We start from the raw sequence: 12,627 nt of genomic DNA, 5'->3' as shown, positions 1-12,627 counted from the left end.
GAAATATATGAATTATGTGAAAATTTTGATATTTAATATTGTTAAAGTTGACTTTGGTCAACATTTTTCATAAACGGACCCGAACCCGTGATTTTTCGGTCTTGAAAGGTCCATAGAAAAATATGGGAGTTGAACGTGTTTCCGGAATCTAATTCCGAGGTCCCAGGCCCGAGAAATGAATTTTTTCGTGAAATTGTTTTCTGAAAATGTTTAAGGAAAATGAAAATGAAATTTGATCAGAAAGTAATGGTATCGGGCTCGTATTTTGGTTCCGACGCCCGGTACAGGTCATATATATTGGTTAAGCGCTTCCTGTAAAGTTTGGTTACAAACGGACGTTGTTTGACGGGTTTCGGCCTTAAATTGGAAAATTTGAAAGTTTATGAAATTTGAAAGAATTCTTGGATTCAAGGCTCAAATCATTGATTTTGATGTTATTTTGGCGATTTGATCGCTCGAGAAAGTTTGTGTGATGTTTTAGAGTCAGTGTTCATTTTTGGTTTGGAGCCTCGAGGGCTCGGGAGTGTTTCGGAGGTGTCTCGGAGTGATTTCGGACTTAGGAAAAATTGCAGAAAATTGCAGAAATTCTGCTGCGAGTAGTCCAGTTTGGAAGATCATATCTTGTAATCTATAGAAAATCAGAAAAAGTACAAAACACAAAAGTTGTAGCCCATACATTGTAGTTTTCGGAAAATTAAACCATACGCGATTTGGATATCATATCAGAAAGTTACGATGGATCGAAAAGGGCTGCTGGAGCAATTTCGGCAGAATTTACGATGCACTTTAGAAGCTCATATCTCGGGATATATAAAGAGTTATGTGGTGTAGAACCTATCAAATTAAAGATCTTTGATTCTAGTTTCTAAATCTTCAAACCGTTTGTCATTTGGATATTTATACAAGACGTTATGGGTGTTTAAACAGAAGGTGTCGGACAAGGAACAATTTAATAGGATGTACAACTTGTATAGCACAAGTGCAAGGTACAACTCGACGAAGCACAGACAGATTCTTTTATACACGGATTTAGCTCACTTTTCTTCATTTCTTCAAAGTATGGACGACTTTTGGGGAGCTTCAAGAGGGGATTTTCATCATCAATGTGAAGGTAAGTTATCCCCACCTATTTTGAGTTAAGTACATCAATTATGTATGGATTTGAGCATGAAAATTGTAGAAAAATTGAGGATTTAGGCCTAGGGATTTGAAAATAAGATTTGGTGATTTGATGGGTCAAATGAACTCCGATTTTGGTAAATTTTATATGTACGGACTCGTGGCGAGACGAGGAATTTGGTGATGTGACTTTCGTAATTTTTCGAGAAGTGGGCCCAGGGCTCGGGTTTTGCTAATTTCGGGATTTTCGACATTTTTCGAGTCTTTTCGATTGGGTTATATTTCCTTAGCCTATTGTGACGTATTCGATGTGGTTTTGACTAGATTTGACGCGCGAAGAGGTCGATTCAAGAGGAAAGGGCATTGCGGACTAGTCTACGGCCTGTTAGAGGTGAGTAATAGATGTAAATGTTGTTCTGAGGGTTTGAAACCCCGGACTTTCACATCGTAACGCTATATTGAGGCGTGACACGCACTCCATGGCGAGTGCGGGGTCAGATACTATTGGGGATTGTGACTTGGTCCATCCCGTGTGATGTTTATACTATACTAGTGATTGATACACATACTTCATTGATATTACGGGGCTTGATGCCATGTTTGGGGCCTTGTGCCGATTTGTAAAATCCTTCGAGGATTGATATTACTGCTTAGCATGATTTGCATATCATTTAATTTCAGTCCAAGGTTTTAAATGTTGTTTTGCAAACTCAGCCATAATTCTAAGTGTTGAAAACTTAAATGATATTTTTAAATGTATTCCGGGCTGGGAACTTCTGTTTTGTAAATGCCCAAGGGGCTTATTATATTATTTTCTGGACTGATTATAAAGTGACTTGAAACAGTGGTAACAATGACACTGTGTGATATACTTGAAATAGTGGTAACAATGACACTGTGTGATATACTTGAAACAGTGGTAACAATGACACTGTGTGATATACTTGAAATAGTGGTAACAATGACACTGGATGATATACTTGAACAGTGGCAACAATGGCACTGTATGATATAAATTGGTCAGGTAACAATGGTTGACCGGTCAGGTAACAATGACTGACCAAGATATTGCGTTTGGGCTGTAGGAGCCCCTCCGGAGTCACACCCCCAGTGAGCGCGGTCGACGATAAATAAATATGGATCGCTCGGGCTGCACGCCGTAGTGGGTACTGGAATGTACCATCATATGCATTGCATTGCATTCATGCATTTGTTCATTATTTGTTGTTGTGATATTTCTGGAGATATTTATCTGTTTTTGCTGGTGCTATCTGATCCTTGAGTGTTGGGGCCCGAGTGGCTGACCAGGAACAAAGATATTGCCCGAGGGGCGGGTTTCTGTGCATAGTGACACTGATGGCTGGAATTATTTTGCAACTGTTAAAAGATTATTTTTAAAAGAGGTTAAAAACTGAGTCAGATGTTTTATAAAGGATTTTCATGGAATTACTGTTTTCAAAAAGGGTTGTACCATCTTAGATAGCATGATGAAGTGTTCTTACGTGATTTCTTATCACTTAGTTATTATTTACTCTTATTACCACTGAGTTGGAAGTACTCACTTTACTCCCTGCACCCCGCGTGCAGTTGCAGGTATTGTTCACCCAGTAGCGGGTTATTAGCGGACTGAAGGTATACTATTGTAGCTGAGCAAGGTGACCGTCAGCGTTCACGGCACCGTATTTATTCATTGATTCTAAATTCCATTCTGTATATTGCTGGTCTTGTATTAGTATTTAGATTCTTTAGATGCTCGTGGCTTGTGACACCCCAATTTCGATCTGAGTCGGGATGGTTTCCATTATTCTATCATGTTTACTTCGCACTTGTGATTATATTATCTGTGAATTAGACTTATTCCTGCTAAGTAATAATAAAGATATGTATTGTTTTGTTGTTGGTTGGCCTTGTCCCCACGAGAGGCGCCATCACGACCGGATTGGAATTTTGGGTCGTGACAGAGTTGGTATCAGAGCCTAGGTTACTAGTTCTCACGAGTCATGAGCCGGTTTAGTAGAGTCTCGCGGATCGGTACGGAGACGTCTGTACTTATCCTCGAGAGGCTGCCGAACCTTTAGGAAAACTTCACATTCTTGAATTCTTATCGTGCGTCCTTGATTCATCTTGAAAAGAAACTTTTGAAATTCCTTCCGCGTGATCGTATGCACCAACGGGCGCTTAGTATCAGATGTGTCTCGATGGCTTTGATTCCCCGATCGAGGGGCGAGGTGTAATCTCTGTGAGTTTGAAGTTAGACCAGTCTGGAGGACTTGAGGCCAAATCTTTGCCAATGGCTTGAGCACCGAGGTGCTGATTTTGTGAGCAAATGTTTTGAACTCATATGTTCATTATTGTCCTTGTTAGCCGGAATGGCGGTTGGATATCCACGTGATGAGTATGTTAGTGTTGCGAGGTGTATTTGTACGACTTGGTAGTGGCGAAGAAGCCTACTGGATAGTAGATGAACTGTTAAGTGATTCGTTTCTTATTGTGATCTGTTGAGTAGCCTGAGTTATGGGCGCGTGAAGAATATTTTTTCGTGTCTCCTAGTTAGATAAGTCTGGGAGCTGAGATCGCTTCCGTAAATGTATTATGACAAAATCGTTGAGTCAAGGAGACCACCTTGAAGGTTGAAAATATTAAAGAAAGAATATGTTCCTACTTGGTTGAATAGCCCAATAATGGAGGGTTGAAGGGTATTTTCTATGTGTTATGATTCAAATAGGTGCAACGCATGTCTATGTATCAATTTAGATTTATGTAATTGATATGCATTGTGATGCTTTGTCAAGTTGTGGATGTGTTGTTAGGATGGTTTTGATGATTCTCTGGCAGGTGGATAGGACCAATTACAAAGGAGGCTCTGCCGAAATTTTTGAAAAATTTAGGACTTAGTAAAAAAAAAATTGGTCGCCTAGAGAGTGGGCTTAACTGTTGTGTGAGTAAATGCAAGAATTGCAGAAGAGTTAAAATTCCAGATGATTCGTGTTTCCACGAGCTTATGATGGAGTGAGTTTAATCTCACCATGATATTACGACAGCAATAGAGTATATGTGTTGTGATCTATGGCTTCGAGCCAAGTTGGGGAGCTTGCTGTTGATTAGCTGATTGCACGGTTTATTACCTGCGTGAATTCTGGTTATTGGCGTATTGGTGGGTTATTGCAGCTACAGAAAAGGACCATGAGTGGTAATTTGAGTAAGTGAATTGTTGGATGCATGCTATGGTTAGCCTTATTGGCTCATATTTAGACTTAAGGGAAGATTCATGATTTATGCCTCGTATAGGTGCAGGCTTCGAGGAAAGTGATTCCGTTGGGTGCTTTATCGAGATGGTATTCATATGTTATAAAATTCAGTAGAGTTGGTTGCATTCGGGGCCAAGTCAGAGTTGGGTGGCTCTCAATAGCGGTCCTAGTGAATTCAAGAGGCAAAGTGTGGTGCCTGATGATTCTGAGTCTATAAGTACAGTTAAGAGTCAAGCTTTTGAAGCAGCTTATGAAGAAAGACACAGAATGTTCTATGATGTTTTGACTTGCGGTGTAGCATTGAGAGACATGAAATGGTCATGGTTTTTGATACAGCATGGTCTCATGATTTAAGGTCACTCGGGGTGAGTGCGTTGGAATAAGTTAGGTGTTGAAGGGAGATATTATTATTTCTAAGGCAATCAAGGATAAACTGGGAGGAAGTAGATTGATTAGCCATAGTTGAGTTGGCATATTGGTGTCAGTGATCGGTTCATTCAGCGTGATCGGGTTATGCATGTGATTTGTGGCGATGCGTGTGAGGCTTGTCGGCCATAGTGATTGATGTTATTCTGAATCATTCTTCTGTTAGGGCCTGTTATGAGTAGGCGGATCCCGAAAAGGGTTATGGCGGCTTGGACCACTACTTAGAGATTGGCATATTCGACGGTTATGAGAATTCGCCTGTATGTTGCTATAGTTCTCCTGAAGTGAGTTAAATGGAAGGTCTTATGTGATGAAGTATTAGCCTATCGGCGGTTCAAGAGTTGTGATGGAAATCGCGTCTATCGTATATTGGCACGTGAGGTGCAGTGAGTGGTATGGAATTTGAAGTAAGGACCAAGGTTGCAGATTGGTCAATGACTGTAATGTCATGATCTCGGATGAGCAGTATATGAGTTTCAGTGTTTCGAGTAAGATGGGTATTGACGTTAGTATCACTTGAGGTCGGTGTTCTGTGAGAAAGGCTTTGCATCCTGGTTAGGGATTCTTGATCGCTTTTCAGCGTTAGTGCAGCCGGTGGTTTGGATGTGCAGACCCGTTAATTATTTCGGAAGATGGTGGGAGCTTGTCCTACAAGAATATTGTATATGTGTGACATGTAGTCACTTGATTAATTAGAAATTTAAACCAAGTATGAGGATTTTGTTAATATCATCCATTTGAGAATTTATGCCTGGAGGGCACTCTGTTTATTGGGTTATGGACCTGTGAAAGATTATTGGCCTAGCTTGGCACGATCAGGATCGACTTGAGGTCGGTGGATAGATTTAAATGTGGAAGTGAGCCTTACGTCAGGCCAGTTGTGTTTATTTCAGCAATGCTCTTTATGGAAGGATAGTCGCAGTCTTATTTCGTGGTAAGTTAATTCATATAAAGATATATTGCACCGTATGAGTTGTGAGACGGCTTGGTAAATTCCTTTTGTGTTGAGGTTCCGCTCAGCGGTGATATTATATGAGCAGGATGGCTCTTGAGACTTAGATCATGTATCGCACCTCAGTTGTGCTTGAGTTTGTAGCCTATAGAGCTATATGTTTCCTTGGGAATGGTATTATGCACCTTAGTGTGTTTATGACCGATATCCGGTGTTTTGATGTGATGAGCTTTTCAGCTCAACATATATCTCCTTATGTGAGTTCTATATGTGGATCGGGTGGCACACCGCCATGGGTATGTTGTTTGGATCGGGTTGCACGCCGCAACAATGCGATGTTCAGTTCAGTGCCCATATTTGCTTTTGTGTGTTCTGTTTCCTAGTTTTCTGAGGAAGTCTATGTTAGTGTGCGAGTTGAGTAGTTCCTTATAGAGTTCGCCTTCCTTTTGTATCCGTTCGAATTGATAGCATACTAGCACATTGTGGCGTCTTGTGGGATTTTTGATTATGTCTGAGGTAGCTTATTTCCTGATCAGTTCGTACTGGGTGAGACGAGGTTACTAGATTTGGGGTTAGTGCAAACTGATTATATGAAGTATATTATAGAGCAAAGATCATTCTTTGATTTGGGACAAGGTAATGGAACTTGTCAGGAGTGTAGATCCAATGAATTGTTGATTCAGCAGTTGGTTGTGAATTTCGACACATCTCTTCAGTCGTATCGGTGTAAAAAAAAATATTAATAATAATAAAATAAACTAGAGCAAGACCTGTGTAGATCATGAGATGCAATGGGAGCATCAAATTCATGGAATTCCGACTATTATGTTTAAAGAATGTTATTGTGGTTCTATGGGTAAAGTGATGCAAAGTGTGAATTTAGCAAAGTTATACAGTCATGTTTGGGTACAGCGTGTGGAGATTGATATGGTGGTCGTATGATGGAAACAGGCTTAGGAGGGAAATTCAGGATGTTGGAATTGGGCCTAATGGCTTATTTGCTTGAATAAATAAGTATATCTACAGAATTATCGAGCTAATGTGCTCAATGGAGTAGTGGTAGCATGGGAAGGTGCATGATATGTTAAACAAGTTATTTCAGACTACTTCAGTGTAGTTCTCAGCACGTTCGAGGACGAACGTATGTTTAAGTGGGGGAGATTGTAACGACCCGACCGGTCGTTTTGAGCTCCGGCGCGTCATTCAGCAGTTTGAGGCCATGAGCGGCTTCATCTCAGGTATATTGACTTGTGTGTATGGTCCGAATTAAAATTCAGGAAGTTTGGAGTCAAATCTAAATGGAAATTCTCATTTTGAAAGCTTAAAATTGAAGAAATAAACTAGGATTGGAATTTTGAGTAAACGACCTCGGAATTGGGATCCGAAGGTTCCAGCAGGTTCGTATGATAATTTCGGACTTGGGCGTATGCCCGGATCTGGTTTTGGATAACCTGGGAGCGTTTTAGCGCCTATTGTGGAAGATAGCATTTTAGAAGAAATTGCATCAGTTTGGTTTAAAATGCATTTCAGTGTTATTGATGTCCGTTTGGGATTCCGAAACTGGGAGTAGCTCCATATGGTGAATCTGGATTTGGGAGCGTGATCGGAAGTGAATTCGGAGGTCCGTAGGTCATTTTGGAGTCGTTCGGCTAAAGAGGGAAAATTGAAGGTTTTTGAGAAAATTTGGCCAGAAGTGGAAATTTTGATATCGGATTCGAAATGCAAATTTTATGGTTTAGATAGCTTCGTTAGGTTATTTGGGACTTAGGAGTGTGTCCGGAATATTTTTGTGTTGAAATATATGAATTATGTGAAACATTTGAAGAATTTTGATATTTAATATTGTTAAAGTTGACTTTGGTCAACATTTTTGGTAAACGGACCCTTACCCGTGATTTTTCGGTCTTGAAAGGTCCATAGAAAAATATGGGAGTTGAACGTGTTTCCGGAATCTAATTCCGAGGTCCCAGGCCCGAGAAATGAATTTTTTAGTGAAATTGTTTTCTGAAAATGTTTAAGGAAAATGAAAATGAAATTTGATCAGAAAGTAATGGTATCGGGCTCGTATTTTGGTTCCGACGCCCGGTACAGGTCATATATGTTGGTTAAGCGCTTCCTGTAAAGTTTGGTTACAAACGGACGTTGTTTGACGGGTTTCGGCCTTAAATTGGAAAATTTGAAAGTTTATGAAATTTGAAATAATTCTTGGATTTAAGGCTCAAATCATTGATTTTGATGTTATTTTGGCGATTTGATCGCTCGAACAAGTTTGTGTGATGTTTTAGAGTCAGTGTTCATATTTGGTTTGGAGCCCCGAGGGCTCGGGAGTGTTTCGGAGGTGTCTTGGAGTGATTTCGGACTTAGGAAAAATTGCAGAAAATTGCATAAATTCTGCTGCGAGTAGTCCAGTTGGGAAGCTCATATCTTGTAATCTATAGGAAATCAGTAAAAGTGCAAAACACAAAAGTTGTAGCCCATATATTCTAGTTTTCGGAAAGTTAAACCATACACGATTTGGATATCATATCAGAAAGTTACGATGGATCGAACAGGGCTTCTGGAGCAATTTCGGCAGAATTTACGATGCATTTTAGAAGCTCATATCTCGGGATATATAAAGAGTTATGTGGTGTACAACCTATCAAATTAAAGATCTTTGAGTCTAGTTTCTAAATAATCAAACCGTTTGTCATTTGGATATTTATACAAGACGTTATAGGTGTTTAAACAGAAGATGTCCGACAAGGAACAATTTTAATAGGATGTACAACTTGTATAGCACAAGTGCAAGGTACAACTCGACGAAGCACAGGCAGATTCTTTTATCCACGGATTTAGCTCACTTTTCTTCATTTCTTCAAAGTATGGACGATTTTTGGGGAGCTTCAAGAGGGAATTTTCATCATCAATGTAAAGGTAAGTTATCCCCACCTATTTTGAGTTAAGTACATCAATTATGTATGGATTTGAGCATGAAAATTGTAGAAAAATTGAGGATTTTGGCTTAGGGATTTGAAAATAAGATTTGGTGATTTGTGGGGTCAAATGAACTCCGATTTTGGTAAATTTTATATGTACGGACTCGTGGCGAGACGAAGAATCCGGTGATGTGACTTTCGTAATTTTTCGAGAAGTGGGCCCGGGGCTCGGGTTTTGCTAATTTCGGGATTTTTGACATTTTTCGAGTCTTTTCGATTGGGTTATATTCCCTTAGCCTATTGTGACTTATTCGATGTGGTTTTTACTAGATTCGACGCGCGAAGAGGTCGATTCAAGAGGAAAGGGCATTGCGGACTAGTCTACGGCCGGTTAGAGGTGAGTAATAGATGTAAATGCTGTTCTGAGGGTTTGAAACCCCAGACTTTCACATCGTAATGCTATATTGAGGCGTGACACGCACTCCATGGCGAGTGCGGGGTCGGATACTATTGGGGATTGTGACTTGGTCCATCCCGTGTGATGTTTATACTATACTGGTGATTGATACACATACTTCATTGATATTACGGGGCTTGATGCCATGTTTGGGGCCTTGTGCCGATTTGTAAAATCCTTCGAGGATTGATATTACTGCTTAGCATGATTTGCATATTATTTAATTTCAGTCCAAGGTTTTAAATGTTGTTTTGCAAACTCAGCCATAATTCTAAGTGTTGAAAACTTAAATGATATTTTTAAATGTATTCCAGGCTGGGAACTTCTGTTTTGTAAATGCCCAAGGGGCTTATTATATTATTTTCTGGACTGATTATAAAGTGACTTGAAACAGTGGTAACAATGACACTGTGTGATATACTTGAAATAGTGGTAACAATGACACTGTGTGATATACTTGAAACAGTGGTAACAATGACACTGTGTGATATACTTGAAATAGTGGTAACAATGACACTGTGTGATATACTTGAAATAGTGGTAACAATGACACTGGATGATATACTTGAACAGTGGCAACAATGGCACTGTATGATATAAATTGGTCAGGTAACAATGGCTGATCGGTCAGGTAACAATGACTAACCAAGATATTGCGCTTGGGCTGTAGGAGCCCCTCCGGAGTCTGTACACACCCCCAGTGAGCGTCGTCGACGATAAATAAATATGGATGGCTCGGGCTACACGCCGCAGTGGGTACTGGAATGTACCATCATATGCATTGCATTGCATTCATGGATTTCTATTTATACTGTTGTTTAGCTGCTCAATTTCATATGTTGTTGTATATTTGGATTTTAGCTTACTTTGTGTATTTACTGGATTTTCTTATCTTCGGACTGTAGTTACTTTTATTACTCACTGGGTCGGAGTACTCACTTTACTCCCTGCACCTTGTGTGCAGATCCAAGGCAGTCTCAGGCTCAGTAGATCCAGTTGATCAGCAGATCCAGCTTCTGGGAGTATCGAGGTAGCTGCACGACGTTCGCAACCATTGATCTTCTCCCTCCTATCCTATCTCTTTATTTCCGCATTATCAGACTTTGGATATACCATGTATTAGGATGATATTCTGTATTCTAGAGGCTCAAATTCGTGACACCGGGTCCTAGTGAGATTATATTGTGTATTTTGTTAAATTCTTCAGTACTTTAATCTTGCTTAATTGATATTTCTTTTCGCTATTTTTGATAAATTGGGTTAAGTGTTGAATAATGGTCGGGCTTGCCTAGTAGTGTGCTAGGCGCCATCACGACCGGGATTTGGGTCGTGACAAATGGCCTCAGCCACACCATAGCAATTATATCAATGGGTCGGGCCTCCACCTCTTAGGCGCCATCTACCCGCTCGTCCTCTATCTCTAACTTGTAGTGTATGTAGATTAGTAACTATAATGGAGTGTGTGGATTGACTGTTCTACTAAAGTAGGTTTCTCCCAAGTCTGGGACAATTTCTCATGATGTTCCTAGTATCACCACATTCATAACAACTCATCTACAGTTCGGCTGCTCATTCTGAGTCTGTGCCGGATAACTAGGATAACCATTGAAAGAATCATATGCCAATGGTGCATTAAAAGATGACTGTCCCATGAGAGTGCCCTGATTAATTGGAGCACTACGAGTATTCTGAAATTGTTTCCATGTCCCTGCTAATACCGAAATGTAGAATTATTATGGACACAGGAATATCGAAAGTCCCAACATCTTCCTATACAAATCTCAGCTCTTACTCATATACAAGTTTCAAAGAACCTTTGAATACCACATAAATACATCTCAGGCCAAAACTGATATGACACATGACCCCACAATTTGATCGTTGATAGTGGACTCCCTTCACTTAGCACGAAGCCATATGAAACATTCCGATGATTCACAATACTAACCTTTATCGCTCGTACGACACCGGTCATAAGACACCTCAAGCTATTTATTTGGCGCATGTCATCCTCGTGACAATTAAACTCGCTTCCTCCAGTGTCTTGGCTTGCTAATATGTACCCTCCGCCAAATAGAAATCCTATACAAACCACATTATCTCTAATACCACCAACTATCTTCGGATCTACATCCACCTCATGACCATGCCACGATTGTGATGATTAGGCAACTAATTAAGCCCTCTTAAGATATTACTTATCAACCAAATGTCAGAATCTGATGCACCCTCATGCGCACAACTGAAAGATCTTTTTGCGCTTCCATATCTTCAAATTTGAATGACATGTGGTAACAATGGTTGAGTAGCCCTGGCTCTCTTATAACCTTTTACGGTATCACAAACCATTGGCGTAGTGCGCAATTCCATACATGAGTGGATGCAAAATAACATAAGATATATGCTTCAAGCTAAATAAATGTTGCACGATAAGGAATGAATGAAGTGGAAATTTTTCCTACTAGTTCTGTAGCCTCTCGAAGATAAGTACAGACATCTCCGTACCGATCCGCAAGACTCTACTAAACTCGCTTATGACTTGTAGCACCTATGAACCTAGAGCTCTTATACCAACTTGTCACGACCCAAAAATCCCTCCAAAGAAGTCGTGATGGCACCTAGTTTCTAAACTAGGTAAGCCTAACATTTACTGTAATAATATAGGTATTCACTAACTTTAAATTAAATTACTCTGAACAAAATACAATTCCCAAAACCGGTAGTACAAGTCACAAGCCTTTCTAAGAGTAGTTATACAATATGATTACATCACTGTTCCGAAGCAAAGGGAACAAATGGAATTAAGTACAATTGAAGGTGACTCTGAGGACTGTGAATGCTATAGCAGGTTTACCTTGAGTCTCCACCGCAACGAATAGCTACCGTCGATCAAAGGCATGGATCTGTACACAAAAATGTACAGAAGTGTAGTATTAGCACAACCGACCCCATGTGCTGGTAAGTGTCTAGCCTACCCCGGCGAAGTAGTGACAAGGCTAGGACCAGACACTCACATAAACCTGTGCAGTTTATAGCGTACAAAATAATATGAAGCAAATAATAATAATGGCAACGATGATCAACCAATGATATAAATAGCTGGCAACAAGAACACCAAAATTGCTTCTCAACAAATAACAAATACAAGTGCAATCAATTAATCAAGTCCTTCAAATATAAATCTTTCGCTTATAAATCCTTCAAGTAATAATCTCTAAGATAATATGTTTTTCAATAAATATATTTTGAATATATTTTCTTCAAATAGATATCTTTCATATAAGCATCTTTCGAATATAATTCTTTCGAGTAAAGGTCACCTTGTGACACCTCATATCATAATCATAAATAATATAGGTCTCAACCCACTTTCGAAATGTCACAGCACCTCGTGCCCACATTTATGTCACAACCGCACGGACAACTCACGTGCCATTAAATAAAACCATAATATTTTCCCCGACAACTTGTGCCCACATATTTCTGTCTCACATTGCACAATAATAT

The 12,627-nt window shown here is 39.8% G+C and overlaps 1 long non-coding RNA gene across 1 annotated transcript; it reads left to right on the top strand.

Annotated features, from left to right (window-relative positions):
- Window positions 1-975: 975 nt before the first annotated feature.
- On the top strand, window positions 976-10,335 carry LOC142179418 (uncharacterized). Its single transcript, XR_012707483.1, has 3 exons — window positions 976-1,111; window positions 1,444-1,510; window positions 10,085-10,335. It is a non-coding gene; the product is annotated as an uncharacterized LOC142179418 (long non-coding RNA).
- The last annotated feature ends 2,292 nt before the right edge of the window (window positions 10,336-12,627 follow it).

The sequence above is a fragment of the Nicotiana tabacum genome, chromosome 3 (assembly GCF_000715075.1).
Source record: "Nicotiana tabacum cultivar K326 chromosome 3, ASM71507v2, whole genome shotgun sequence".
NCBI lineage: Eukaryota > Viridiplantae > Streptophyta > Magnoliopsida > Solanales > Solanaceae > Nicotiana > Nicotiana tabacum.
This window is presented reverse-complemented; position numbering and strand designations above follow the sequence as displayed.